We start from the raw sequence: 15,080 nt of genomic DNA, 5'->3' as shown, positions 1-15,080 counted from the left end.
TAGAATTTCGATTGTCCATATCTCGGAAACTATAAGAGATAATGCAATTTGGCAGTCGGCAACGTAATTAGCATGCCGAATATTAGTTGGAATGTGAATTGGAACGAAATCGTTAATTCGTAAGACCATTTTACAATTCTGGCCCAAGTTAGAAGCAGAGCCAATTTTGTTAGATGTCGATAGTCCATATCTCGGAAACTATTAGAGATAATGCAATTTGGCAATCGGCAGCGTAATTAGCATGCCGAATATTACTTGGAATGTGAATTGGAACGAAATCGCTAATTCGTAAGACCATTTTACAATTTTGACCCCAGTTAGAAACAGACTATAAGGTGTAAAATTTCGATTGTCCATATCTCGGAAACTATAAGAGATAATGCAATTTGGCAATCGGCAACGTAATTAGGATGCCGAATATTACTTAGAATGTGAATTGGAGCGAAATCGCTAATTCATAAGACCATTTTACAATTCTGGCCCAAGTTAGAAGCAGAGCCAATATTTTCAGATGTCGATAGTCCATATCTCGGAAACTATAAGAGATAATGCAATTTGACAATCGGCAACGCAATTAGCATGCCGAGTATTACTTGGAATGTGAATTGGAACGAAATCGTTAATTCGTAAGACCATTTTACAATTTTGACCCCAGTTAGAAACAGACTCTAAGGTGTAAAATTTCGATTGTCCATATCTCGGAAACTATAAGAGATAATGCAATTTGGCAATCGGCAACGTAATTAGCATGCCGAATATTACTTAGAATGTGAATTGGAGCGAAATCGCTAACTCATAAGACCATTTTACAATTCTGGCCCAAGTTAGAAGCAGAGCCAATATTGTTAGATGTCGATAGTCCATATCTCGGAAACTATAAGAGATAATGCAATTTGGCAATCGGCAGCGTAATTAGCATGCCGAATATTACTTGGAATGTGAATTGGAGCGAAATCGCTAATTCATAAGACCATTTTACAATTCTGGCCCAAGTTAGAAGCAGGGCCAATATTGTTAGATGTCGATAGTCCATATCTCGGAAACTATAAGAGATAATGCAATTCGGCAATCGGCAGCGTAATTAGCATGAAGAATATTACTTGGAATGTGAATTGGAACGAAATCGCTAATTCGTAAGACCATTTTACAATTTTGACCCCAGTTAGAAACAGACTCTAAGGTGTAAAATTTCGATTGTCCATATCTCGGAAACTATAAGAGATAATGCAATTTGGCAATCGGCAACGTAATTAGCATGCCGAATATTACTTAGAATGTGAATTGGAGCGAAATCGCTAACTCATAAGACCATTTTACAATTCTGGCCCAAGTTAGAAGCAGAGCCAATATTGTGAGATGTCGATAGTCCATATCTCGGAAACTATAAGAGATAATGCAATTTGGCAATCGGCAGCGTAGTTAGCATGCCGAATATTACTTGGAATGTGAATTGGAACGAAATCGCTAATTCGTAAGACCATTTTACAATTTTGACCCCAGTTAGAAACAGATTCTAAGGTGTAAAATTTCGATAGTCCATATCTCGGAAACTATAAGAGATAATGCAATTTGGCAATCGGCAACGTAATTAGCATGAAGAATATTACTTGGAATGTGAACTGGAGCGAAATCGCTAATTCATAAGACCATTTTACAATTCTGGCCCTAGTTAGAAGCAGAGCCAATATTGTTAGATGTCGATAGTCCATATCTCGGAAACTATAAGAGATAATGCAATTTGGCAATCGGCAACGTAATTAGCATGCCGAATATTACTTGGAATGTGAATTGGAGCGAAATCGCTAATTTAAAGACCATTTTACAATTCTGGCCCAAGTTAGAAGCAGAGCCAATATTGTCAGATGTCGATAGTCCATATCTCGGAAACTATAAGAGATAATGCAATTTGGCAATCGGTAACGTAATTAGCATTCCGAATATTACTTGGAATGTGAATTGGAACGAAATCGCTAATTCGTAAGACCATTTTACAATTCTGGCCCAAGTTAGAAGCAGAGCCTATATTGTTAGATGTCGATAGTCCATATCTCGGAAACTATAAGAGATAATGCAATTTGGCAATCGGCAGCGTAAATAGCATGCCGAATATTACTTGGAATGTGTATTGGAACGAAATCGCTAATTCGTAAGACCATTTTACAATTTTGACCCCAGTTAGAAACAGACTCTAAGGTGTAAAATTTCGATTGTCCATATCTCGGAAACTATAAGAGATAATGCAATTTGGCAATCGGCAGCGTTGTTAGCATGCCGAATATTACTTGGAATGTGAATTGGAACGAAATCGCTAATTCATAAGACCATTTTACAATTCTGGCCCAAGTTAGAAGCAGAGTCTATATTGTTAGATGTCGATAGTCCATATCTCGGAAACTATAAGAGATAATGCAATTTGGCAATCGGCAGCGTAAATAGCATGCCGAATATTACTTGGAATGTGAATTGGAACGAAATCGCTAATTCGTAAGACCATTTTACAATTTTGACCCCAGTTAGGAACAGACTCTAAGGTGTAAAATTTCGATTGTCCATATCTCGGAAACTATAAGAGATAATGCAATTTGGCAATCGGCAGCGTAATTAGCATGCCAAATATTACTTGGAATGTGAATTGGAACGAAATCGCTAATTCATAAGACCATTTTACAATTCTGGCCCAAGTTAGAAGCAGAGCCAATATTGTCAGATGTCGATAGTCCATATCTCGGAAACTATAAGAGATAATGCAATTTGGCAATCGGCAACGTAATTAGCATGCCGAATATTACTTGGAATGTGAATTGGAACGAAATCGCTAATTCGTAAGACCATTTTACAATTTTGACACCAGTTAGAAACAGACTCTAAGGTGTAGAATTTCGATTGTCCATATCTCGGAAACTATAAGAGATAATGCAATTTGGCAGTCGGCAACGTAATTAGCATGCCGAATATTAGTTGGAATGTGAATTGGAACGAAATCGTTAATTCGTAAGACCATTTTACAATTCTGGCCCAAGTTAGAAGCAGAGCCAATTTTGTTAGATGTCGATAGTCCATATCTCGGAAACTATTAGAGATAATGCAATTTGGCAATCGGCAGCGTAATTAGCATGCCGAATATTACTTGGAATGTGAATTGGAACGAAATCGCTAATTCGTAAGACCATTATACAATTTTGACCCCAGTTAGAAACAGACTATAAGGTGTAAAATTTCGATTGTCCATATCTCGGAAACTATAAGAGATAATGCAATTTGGCAATCGGCAACGTAATTAGGATGCCGAATATTACTTAGAATGTGAATTGGAGCGAAATCGCTAATTCATAAGACCATTTTACAATTCTGGCCCAAGTTAGAAGCAGAGCCAATATTTTCAGATGTCGATAGTCCATATCTCGGAAACTATAAGAGATAATGCAATTTGACAATCGGCAACGCAATTAGCATGCCGAGTATTACTTGGAATGTGAATTGGAACGAAATCGTTAATTCGTAAGACCATTTTACAATTTTGACCCCAGTTAGAAACAGACTCTAAGGTGTAAAATTTCGATTGTCCATATCTCGGAAACTATAAGAGATAATGCAATTTGGCAATCGGCAACGTAATTAGCATGCCGAATATTACTTAGAATGTGAATTGGAGCGAAATCGCTAACTCATAAGACCATTTTACAATTCTGGCCCAAGTTAGAAGCAGAGCCAATATTGTTAGATGTCGATAGTCCATATCTCGGAAACTATAAGAGATAATGCAATTTGGCAATCGGCAGCGTAATTAGCATGCCGAATATTACTTGGAATGTGAATTGGAGCGAAATCGCTAATTCATAAGACCATTTTACAATTCTGGCCCAAGTTAGAAGCAGGGCCAATATTGTTAGATGTCGATAGTCCATATCTCGGAAACTATAAGAGATAATGCAATTTGGCAATCGGCAGCGTAATTAGCATGAAGAATATTACTCGGAATGTGAATTGGAACGAAATCGCTAATTCGTAAGACCATTTTACAATTTTGACCCCAGTTAGAAACAGACTCTAAGGTGTAAAATTTCGATTGTCCATATCTCGGAAACTATAAGAGATAATGCAATTTGGCAATCGGCAACGTAATTAGCATGCCGAATATTACTTAGAATGTGAATTGGAGCGAAATCGCTAACTCATAAGACCATTTTACAATTCTGGCCCAAGTTAGAAGCAGAGCCAATATTGTTAGATGTCGATAGTCCATATCTCGGAAACTATAAGAGATAATGCAATTTGGCAATCGGCAGCGTAATTAGCATGCCGAATATTACTTGGAATGTGAATTGGAGCGAAATCGCTAATTCATAAGACCATTTTACAATTCTGGCCCAAGTTAGAAGCAGAGCCAATATTGTTAGATGTCGATAGTCCATATCTCGGAAACTATAAGAGATAATGCAATTTGGCAATCGGCAGCGTAATTAGCATGCCGAATATTACTTGGAATGTGAATTCTGGCCCAAGTTAGAAGCAGAGTCTATATTGTTAGATGTCGATAGTCCATATCTCGGAAACTATAAGAGATAATGCAATTTGGCAATCGGCAGCGTAAATAGCATGCCGAATATTACTTGGAATGTGAATTGGAACGAAATCGCTAATTCGTAAGACCATTTTACAATTTTGACCCCAGTTAGGAACAGACTCTAAGGTGTAAAATTTCGATTGTCCATATCTCGGAAACTATAAGAGATAATGCAATTTGGCAATCGGCAGCGTAATTAGCATGCCAAATATTACTTGTAGTGTGAATTGGAACGAAATCGCTAATTCATAAGACCATTTTACAATTCTGGACCAAGTTAGAAGCAGAGCCAATATTGTCAGATGTCGATAGTCCATATCTCGGAAACTATAAGAGATAATGCAATTTGGCAATCGGCAACGTAATTAGCATGCCGAATATTACTTGGAATGTGAATTGGAACGAAATCGCTAATTCGTAAGACCATTTTACAATTTTGACCCCAGTTAGAAACAGACTCTAAGGTGTAGAATTTCGATTGTCCATATCTCGGAAACTATAAGAGATAATGCACTTTGGCAGTCGGCAACGTAATTAGCATGCCGAATATTAGTTGGAATGTGAATTGGAAAGAAATCGTTAATTCGTAAGACCATTTTACAATTCTGGCCCAAGTTAGAAGCAGAGCCAATTTTGTTAGATGTCGATAGTCCATATCTCGGAAACTATTAGAGATAATGCAATTTGGCAATCGGCAGCGTAATTAGCATGCCGAATATTACTTGGAATGTGAATTGGAACGAAATCGCTAATTCGTAAGACCATTTTACAATTTTGACCCCAGTTAGAAACAGACTCTAAGGTGTAAAATTTCGATTGTCCATATCTCGGAAACTATAAGAGATAATGCAATTTGGCAATCACCAACGTAATTAGGATGCCGAATATTACTTAGAATGTGAATTGGAGCGAAATCGCTAATTCATAAGACCATTTTACAATTCTGGCCCAAGTTAGAAGCAGAGCCAATATTTTCAGATGTCGATAGTCCATATCTCGGAAACTATAAGAGATAATGCAATTTGACAATCGGCAACGTAATTAGCATGCCGAGTATTACTTGGAATGTGAATTGGAACGAAATCGTTAATTCGTAAGACCATTTTACAATTTTGACCCCAGTTAGAAACAGACTCTAAAGTGTAAAATTTCGATTGTCCATATCTCGGAAACTATAAGAGATAATGCAATTTGGCAATCGGCAACGTAATTAGCATGCCGAATATTACTTAGAATGTGAATTGGAGCGAAATCGCTAACTCATAAGACCATTTTACAATTCTGGCCCAAGTTAGAAGCAGAGCCAATATTGTTAGATGTCGATAGTCCATATCTCGGAAACTATAAGAGATAATGCAATTTGGCAATCGGCAGCGTAATTAGCATGCCGAATATTACTTGGAATGTGAATTGGAGCGAAATCGCTAATTCATAAGACCATTTTACAATTCTGGCCCAAGTTAGAAGCAGAGCCAATATTGTTAGATGTCGATAGTCCATATCTCGGAAACTATAAGAGATAATGCAATTTGGCAATCGGCAGCGTAATTAGCATGCCGAATATTACTTGGAATGTGAATTGGAACGAAATCGCTAATTCGTAAGACCATTTTACAATTTTGACCCCAGTTAGAAACAGACTCTAAGGTGTAAAATTTCGATAGTCCATATCTCGGAAACTATAAGAGATAATGCAATTTGGCAATCGGCAACGTAATTAGCATGCCGAATATTACTTAGAATGTGAATTGGAGCGAAATCGCTAACTCATAAGACCATTTTACAATTCTGGCCCAAGTTAGAAGCAGAGCCAATATTGTTAGATGTCGATAGTCCATATCTCGGAAACTATAAGAGATAATGCAATTTGGCAATCGGCAGCGTAATTAGCATGCCGAATATTACTTGGAATGTGAATTGGAGCGAAATCGCTAATTCATAAGACCATTTTACAATTCTGGCCCAAGTTAGAAGCAGAGCCAATATTGTCAGATGTCGATAGTCCATATCTCGGAAACTATAAGAGATAGTGCAATTTGGCAATCGGCAACGTAATTAGCATGCCGAATATTACTTGGAATGTGAATTGGAACGAAATCGCTAATTCGTAAGACCATTTTACAATTCTGGCCCAAGTTAGAAGCAGAGCCTATATTGTTAGATGTCGATAGTCCATATCTCGGAAACTATAAGAGATAATGCAATTTGGCAATCGGCAGCGTAAATAGTATGCCGAATATTACTTGGAATGTGAATTGGAACGAAATCGCTAATTCGTAAGACCATTTTACAATTCTGGCCCAAGTTAGAAGCAGAGCCAATATTGTCAGAAGTCGATAGTCCATATCTCGGAAACTATAAGAAATAATGCAATTTGGCAATCGGCAACGTAATTAGCATGCCGAATATTACTTGGTATGTGAATTGGAACGAAATCGTTAATTCGTAAGTCCATTTTACAATTCTGGCCCAAGTTAGAAGCAGAGCCAATTTTGTTAGATGTCGATAGTCCATATCTCGGAAACTATAAGAGATAATGCAATTTGGCAATCGGCAGCGTAATTAGCATGCCGAATATTACTTGGAATGTGAATTCTGGCCCAAGTTAGAAGCAGAGTCTATATTGTTAGATGTCGATAGTCCATATCTCGGAAACTATAAGAGATAATGCAATTTGGCAATCGGCAGCGTAAATAGCATGCCGAATATTACTTGGAATGTCAATTGGAACGAAATCGCTAATTCGTAAGACCATTTTACAATTTTGACCCCAGTTAGGAACAGACTCTAAGGTGTAAAATTTCGATTGTCCATATCTCGGAAACTATAAGAGATAATGCAATTTGGCAATCGGCAGCGTAATTAGCATGCCAAATATTACTTGTAGTGTGAATTGGAACGAAATCGCTAATTCATAAGACCATTTTACAATTCTGGACCAAGTTAGAAGCAGAGCCAATATTGTCAGATGTCGATAGTCCATATCTCGGAAACTATAAGAGATAATGCAATTTGGCAATCGGCAACGTAATTAGCATGCCGAATATTACTTGGAATGTGAATTGGAACGAAATCGCTAATTCGTAAGACCATTTTACAATTTTGACCCCAGTTAGAAACAGACTCTAAGGTGTAGAATTTCGATTGTCCATATCTCGGAAACTATAAGAGATAATGCACTTTGGCAGTCGGCAACGTAATTAGCATGCCGAATATTAGTTGGAATGTGAATTGGAAAGAAATCGTTAATTCGTAAGACCATTTTACAATTCTGGCCCAAGTTAGAAGCAGAGCCAATTTTGTTAGATGTCGATAGTCCATATCTCGGAAACTATTAGAGATAATGCAATTTGGCAATCGGCAGCGTAATTAGCATGCCGAATATTACTTGGAATGTGAATTGGAACGAAATCGCTAATTCGTAAGACCATTTTACAATTTTGACCCCAGTTAGAAACAGACTCTAAGGTGTAAAATTTCGATTGTCCATATCTCGGAAACTATAAGAGATAATGCAATTTGGCAATCGGCAACGTAATTAGGATGCCGAATATTACTTAGAATGTGAATTGGAGCGAAATCGCTAATTCATAAGACCATTTTACAATTCTGGCCCAAGTTAGAAGCAGAGCCAATATTTTCAGATGTCGATAGTCCATATCTCGGAAACTATAAGAGATAATGCAATTTGACAATCGGCAACGTAATTAGCATGCCGAGTATTACTTGGAATGTGAATTGGAACGAAATCGTTAATTCGTAAGACCATTTTACAATTTTGACCCCAGTTAGAAACAGACTCTAAAGTGTAAAATTTCGATTGTCCATATCTCGGAAACTATAAGAGATAATGCAATTTGGCAATCGGCAACGTAATTAGCATGCCGAATATTACTTAGAATGTGAATTGGAGCGAAATCGCTAACTCATAAGACCATTTTACAATTCTGGCCCAAGTTAGAAGCAGAGCCAATATTGTTAGATGTCGATAGTCCATATCTCGGAAACTATAAGAGATAATGCAATTTGGCAATCGGCAGCGTAATTAGCATGCCGAATATTACTTGGAATGTGAATTGGAGCGAAATCGCTAATTCATAAGACCATTTTACAATTCTGGCCCAAGTTAGAAGCAGAGCCAATATTGTTAGATGTCGATAGTCCATATCTCGGAAACTATAAGAGATAATGCAATTTGGCAATCGGCAGCGTAATTAGCATGCCGAATATTACTTGGAATGTGAATTGGAACGAAATCGCTAATTCGTAAGACCATTTTACAATTTTGACCCCAGTTAGAAACAGACTCTAAGGTGTAAAATTTCGATTGTCCATATCTCGGAAACTATAAGAGATAATGCAATATGGCAATCGGCAACGTAATTAGCATGCCGAATATTACTTAGAATGTGAATTGGAGCGAAATGGCTAACTCATAAGACCATTTTACAATTCTGGCCCAAGTTAGAAGCAGAGCCAATATTGTTAGATGTCGATAGTCCATATCTCGGAAACTATAAGAGATAATGCAATTTGGCAATCGGCAACGTAATTAGCATGCCGAATATTACTTGGTATGTGAATTGGAACGAAATCGTTAATTCGTAAGTCCATTTTACAATTCTGGCCCAAGTTAGAAGCAGAGCCAATTTTGTTAGATGTCGATAGTCCATATCTCGGAAACTATAAGAGATAATGCAATTTGGCAATCGGCAGCGTAATTAGCATGCCGAATATTACTTGGAATGTGAATTCTGGCCCAAGTTAGAAGCAGAGTCTATATTGTTAGATGTCGATAGTCCATATCTCGGAAACTATAAGAGATAATGCAATTTGGCAATCGGCAGCGTAAATAGCATGCCGAATATTACTTGGAATGTCAATTGGAACGAAATCGCTAATTCGTAAGACCATTTTACAATTTTGACCCCAGTTAGGAACAGACTCTAAGGTGTAAAATTTCGATTGTCCATATCTCGGAAACTATAAGAGATAATGCAATTTGGCAATCGGCAGCGTAATTAGCATGCCAAATATTACTTGTAGTGTGAATTGGAACGAAATCGCTAATTCATAAGACCATTTTACAATTCTGGACCAAGTTAGAAGCAGAGCCAATATTGTCAGATGTCGATAGTCCATATCTCGGAAACTATAAGAGATAATGCAATTTGGCAATCGGCAACGTAATTAGCATGCCGAATATTACTTGGAATGTGAATTGGAACGAAATCGCTAATTCGTAAGACCATTTTACAATTTTGACCCCAGTTAGAAACAGACTCTAAGGTGTAGAATTTCGATTGTCCATATCTCGGAAACTATAAGAGATAATGCACTTTGGCAGTCGGCAACGTAATTAGCATGCCGAATATTAGTTGGAATGTGAATTGGAAAGAAATCGTTAATTCGTAAGACCATTTTACAATTCTGGCCCAAGTTAGAAGCAGAGCCAATTTTGTTAGATGTCGATAGTCCATATCTCGGAAACTATTAGAGATAATGCAATTTGGCAATCGGCAGCGTAATTAGCATGCCGAATATTACTTGGAATGTGAATTGGAACGAAATCGCTAATTCGTAAGACCATTTTACAATTTTGACCCCAGTTAGAAACAGACTCTAAGGTGTAAAATTTCGATTGTCCATATCTCGGAAACTATAAGAGATAATGCAATTTGGCAATCGGCAACGTAATTAGGATGCCGAATATTACTTAGAATGTGAATTGGAGCGAAATCGCTAATTCATAAGACCATTTTACAATTCTGGCCCAAGTTAGAAGCAGAGCCAATATTTTCAGATGTCGATAGTCCATATCTCGGAAACTATAAGAGATAATGCAATTTGACAATCGGCAACGTAATTAGCATGCCGAGTATTACTTGGAATGTGAATTGGAACGAAATCGTTAATTCGTAAGACCATTTTACAATTTTGACCCCAGTTAGAAACAGACTCTAAAGTGTAAAATTTCGATTGTCCATATCTCGGAAACTATAAGAGATAATGCAATTTGGCAATCGGCAACGTAATTAGCATGCCGAATATTACTTAGAATGTGAATTGGAGCGAAATCGCTAACTCATAAGACCATTTTACAATTCTGGCCCAAGTTAGAAGCAGAGCCAATATTGTTAGATGTCGATAGTCCATATCTCGGAAACTATAAGAGATAATGCAATTTGGCAATCGGCAGCGTAATTAGCATGCCGAATATTACTTGGAATGTGAATTGGAGCGAAATCGCTAATTCATAAGACCATTTTACAATTCTGGCCCAAGTTAGAAGCAGAGCCAATATTGTTAGATGTCGATAGTCCATATCTCGGAAACTATAAGAGATAATGCAATTTGGCAATCGGCAGCGTAATTAGCATGCCGAATATTACTTGGAATGTGAATTGGAACGAAATCGCTAATTCGTAAGACCATTTTACAATTTTGACCCCAGTTAGAAACAGACTCTAAGGTGTAAAATTTCGATAGTCCATATCTCGGAAACTATAAGAGATAATGCAATTTGGCAATCGGCAACGTAATTAGCATGCCGAATATTACTTAGAATGTGAATTGGAGCGAAATCGCTAACTCATAAGACCATTTTACAATTCTGGCCCAAGTTAGAAGCAGAGCCAATATTGTTAGATGTCGATAGTCCATATCTCGGAAACTATAAGAGATAATGCAATTTGGCAATCGGCAGCGTAATTAGCATGCCGAATATTACTTGGAATGTGAATTGGAGCGAAATCGCTAATTCATAAGACCATTTTACAATTCTGGCCCAAGTTAGAAGCAGAGCCAATATTGTCAGATGTCGATAGTCCATATCTCGGAAACTATAAGAGATAGTGCAATTTGGCAATCGGCAACGTAATTAGCATGCCGAATATTACTTGGAATGTGAATTGGAACGAAATCGCTAATTCGTAAGACCATTTTACAATTCTGGCCCAAGTTAGAAGCAGAGCCTATATTGTTAGATGTCGATAGTCCATATCTCGGAAACTATAAGAGATAATGCAATTTGGCAATCGGCAGCGTAAATAGCATGCCGAATATTACTTGGAATGTGAATTGGAACGAAATCGCTAATTCGTAAGACCATTTTACAATTCTGGCCCAAGTTAGAAGCAGAGCCAATATTGTCAGAAGTCGATAGTCCATATCTCGGAAACTATAAGAAATAATGCAATTTGGCAATCGGCAACGTAATTAGCATGCCGAATATTACTTGGTATGTGAATTGGAACGAAATCGTTAATTCGTAAGTCCATTTTACAATTCTGGCCCAAGTTAGAAGCAGAGCCAATTTTGTTAGATGTCGATAGTCCATATCTCGGAAACTATAAGAGATAATGCAATTTGGCAATCGGCAGCGTAATTAGCATGCCGAATATTACTTAGAATGTGAATTGGAGCGAAATCGCTAATTCATAAGACCATTTTACAATTCTGGCCCAAGTTAGAAGCAGAGCCAATATTGTTAGATGTCGATAGTCCATATCTCGGAAACTATAAGAGATAATGCAATTTGGCAATCGGCAGCGTAATTAGCATGCCGAATATTACTTGGAATGTGAATTGGAACGAAATCGCTAATTCGTAAGACCATTTTACAATTTTGACCCCAGTTAGAAACAGACTCTAAGGTGTAGAATTTCGATTGTCCATATCTCGGAAACTATAAGAGATAATGCAATTTGGCAATCGGCAACGTAATTAGCATGCCGAATATTAGTTGGAATGTGAATTGGAACGAAATCGTTAATTCGTAAGACCATTTTACAATTCTGGCCCAAGTTAGAAGCAGAGCCAATTTTGTTAGATGTCGATAGTCCATATCTCGGAAACTATTAGAGATAATGCAATTTGGCAATCGGCAGCGTAATTAGCATGCCGAATATTAATTGGAATGTGAATTGGAACGAAATCGCTAATTCGTAAGACCATTTTACAATTTTGACCCCAGTTAGAAACAGACTATAAGGTGTAAAATTTCGATTGTCCATATCTCGGAAACTATAAGAGATAATGCAATTTGGCAATCGGCAACGTAATTAGGATGCCGAATATTACTTAGAATGTGAATTGGAGCGAAATCGCTAATTCATAAGACCATTTTACAATTCTGGCCCAAGTTAGAAGCATAGCCAATATTTTCAAATGTCGATAGTCCATATCTCGGAAACTATAAGAGATAATGCAATTTGGCAATCGGCAACGTAATTAGCATGCCGAGTATAACTTGGAATGTGAATTGGAACGAAATCGTTAATTCGTAAGACCATTTTCAATTTTGACCCCAGTTAGAAACAGACTCTAAGGTGTAAAATTTCGATTGTCCATATCTCGGAAACTATAAGAGATAATGCAATTAGGCAATCGGCAACGTAATTAGCATGCCGAATTTTACTTAGAAGGTGAATTGGAGCGAAATCGCTAACTCATAAGACCATTTTACAATTCTGGCCCAAGTTAGAAGCAGAGCCAATATTGTTAGATGTCGATAGTCCATATCTCGGAAACTATAAGAGATAATGCAATTTGGCAATCGGCAGCGTAGTTAGCATGCCGAATATTACTTGGAATGTGAATTGGAACGAAATCGCTAATTCATAAGACCATTTTACAATTTTGACCCCAGTTAGAAACAGACTCTAAGGTGTAAAATTTCGATAGTCCATATCTCGGAAACTATAAGAGATAATGCAATTTGGCAATCGGCAACGTAATTAGCATGCCGAATATTACTTAGAATGTGAATTGGAGCGAAATCGCTAACTCATAAGACCATTTTACAATTTTGGCCCAAGTGAGAAGCAGTGCCAATATTGTTAGATGTCGATAGTCCATATCTCGGAAACTAAAAGAGATAATGCAATTTGGCAATCGGCAGCGTAATTAGCATGCCGAATATTACTTGGAATGTGAATTGGAGCGAAATCGCTAATTCATAAGACCATTTTACAATTCTGGCCCAAGTTAGAAGCAGAGCCAATATTGTCAGATGTCGATAGTCCATATCTCGGAAACTATAAGAGATAATGCAATTTGGCAATCGGCAACGTAATTAGCATGCCGAATATTACTTGGAATGTGAATTGGAACGAAATCGCTAATTCGTAAGACCATTTTACAATTCTGGCCCAAGTTAGAAGCAGAGCCTATATTGTTAGATGTCGATAGTCCATATCTCGGAAACTATAAGAGATAACGCAATTTGGCAATCGGCAGCGTAAGTAGCATGCCGAATATTACTTGGAATGTGAATTGGAACGAAATCGCTAATTCGTAAGACCATTTTACAATTTTGACCCCAGTTAGAAACAGACTCTAAGGTGTAAAATTTCGATTGTCCATATCTCGGAAACTATAAGAGATAATGCAATTTGGCAATCGGCAGCGTAATTATCATGCCCAATATTACTTGGAATGTGAATTGGAACGAAATCGCTAATTCATAAGACCATTTTACAATTCTGGCCCAAGTTAGAAGCAGAGCCAATATTGTCAGATGTCGATAGTCCATATCTCGGAAACTATAAGAGATAATGCAATTTGGCAATCGGCAACGTAATTAGCATGCCGAATATTACTTGGAATGTGAATTGGAACGAAATCGTTAATTCGTAAGACCATTTTACAATTCTGGCCCAAGTTAGAAGCAGAGCCAATTTTGTTAGATGTCGATAGTCCATATCTCGGAAACTATAAGAGATAATGCAATTTGGCAATCGGCAGCGTAATTAGCATGCCGAATATTACTTTGAATGTGAATTGGAACGAAATCGCTAATTCGTAAGACCATTTTACAATTTTGACCCCAGTTATAAACAGACTCTAAGGTGTAAAATTTCCATTGTCCGTATCTCGGAAACTATAAGAGATAATGCAATTTGGCAATCGGCAGCGTAATTAGCATGCCGAATATTACTTGGAATGTGAATTGGAGCGAAATCGCTAATTCATAAGACCATTTTACAATTCTGGCCCAAGTTAGAAGCAGAGCCAATATTGTTAGATGTCGATAGTCCATATCTCGGAAACTATAAGAGATAATGCAATTTGGCAATCGGCAACGTAATTAGCATGCCGAATATTACTTGGAATGTGAATTGGAGCGAAATCGCTAATTCATAAGACCATTTTACATTTCTGGCCCAAGTTAGTAGCAGAGCCAATATTGCCAGATGTCGATAGTCCATATCTCGGAAACTATAAGAGATAGTGCAATTTGGCAATCGGCAGCGTAATTAGCATGCCGAATATTACTCGGAATGTGAATTGGAGCGAAATCGCTAATTCATAAGACCATTTTACAATTCTTTCCCAAGTTAGAAGCAGAGCCTATATTGTTAGATGTCGATAGTCCATATCTCGGAAACTATAAGAGATAATGCAATTTGGCAATCGGCAGCGTAATTAGCATGCCGAATATTACTTGGAATGTGAATTGGAGCGAAATCGCTAATTCATAAGACCATTTTACAATTCTGGCCCAAGTTAGAAG

Source organism: Rhynchophorus ferrugineus, unplaced genomic scaffold, assembly GCF_030347505.1.
Source record: "Rhynchophorus ferrugineus isolate W39M unplaced genomic scaffold, kcgeb_rfMv2 rfM3, whole genome shotgun sequence".
NCBI lineage: Eukaryota > Metazoa > Arthropoda > Insecta > Coleoptera > Curculionidae > Rhynchophorus > Rhynchophorus ferrugineus.
This window is presented reverse-complemented; position numbering follows the sequence as displayed.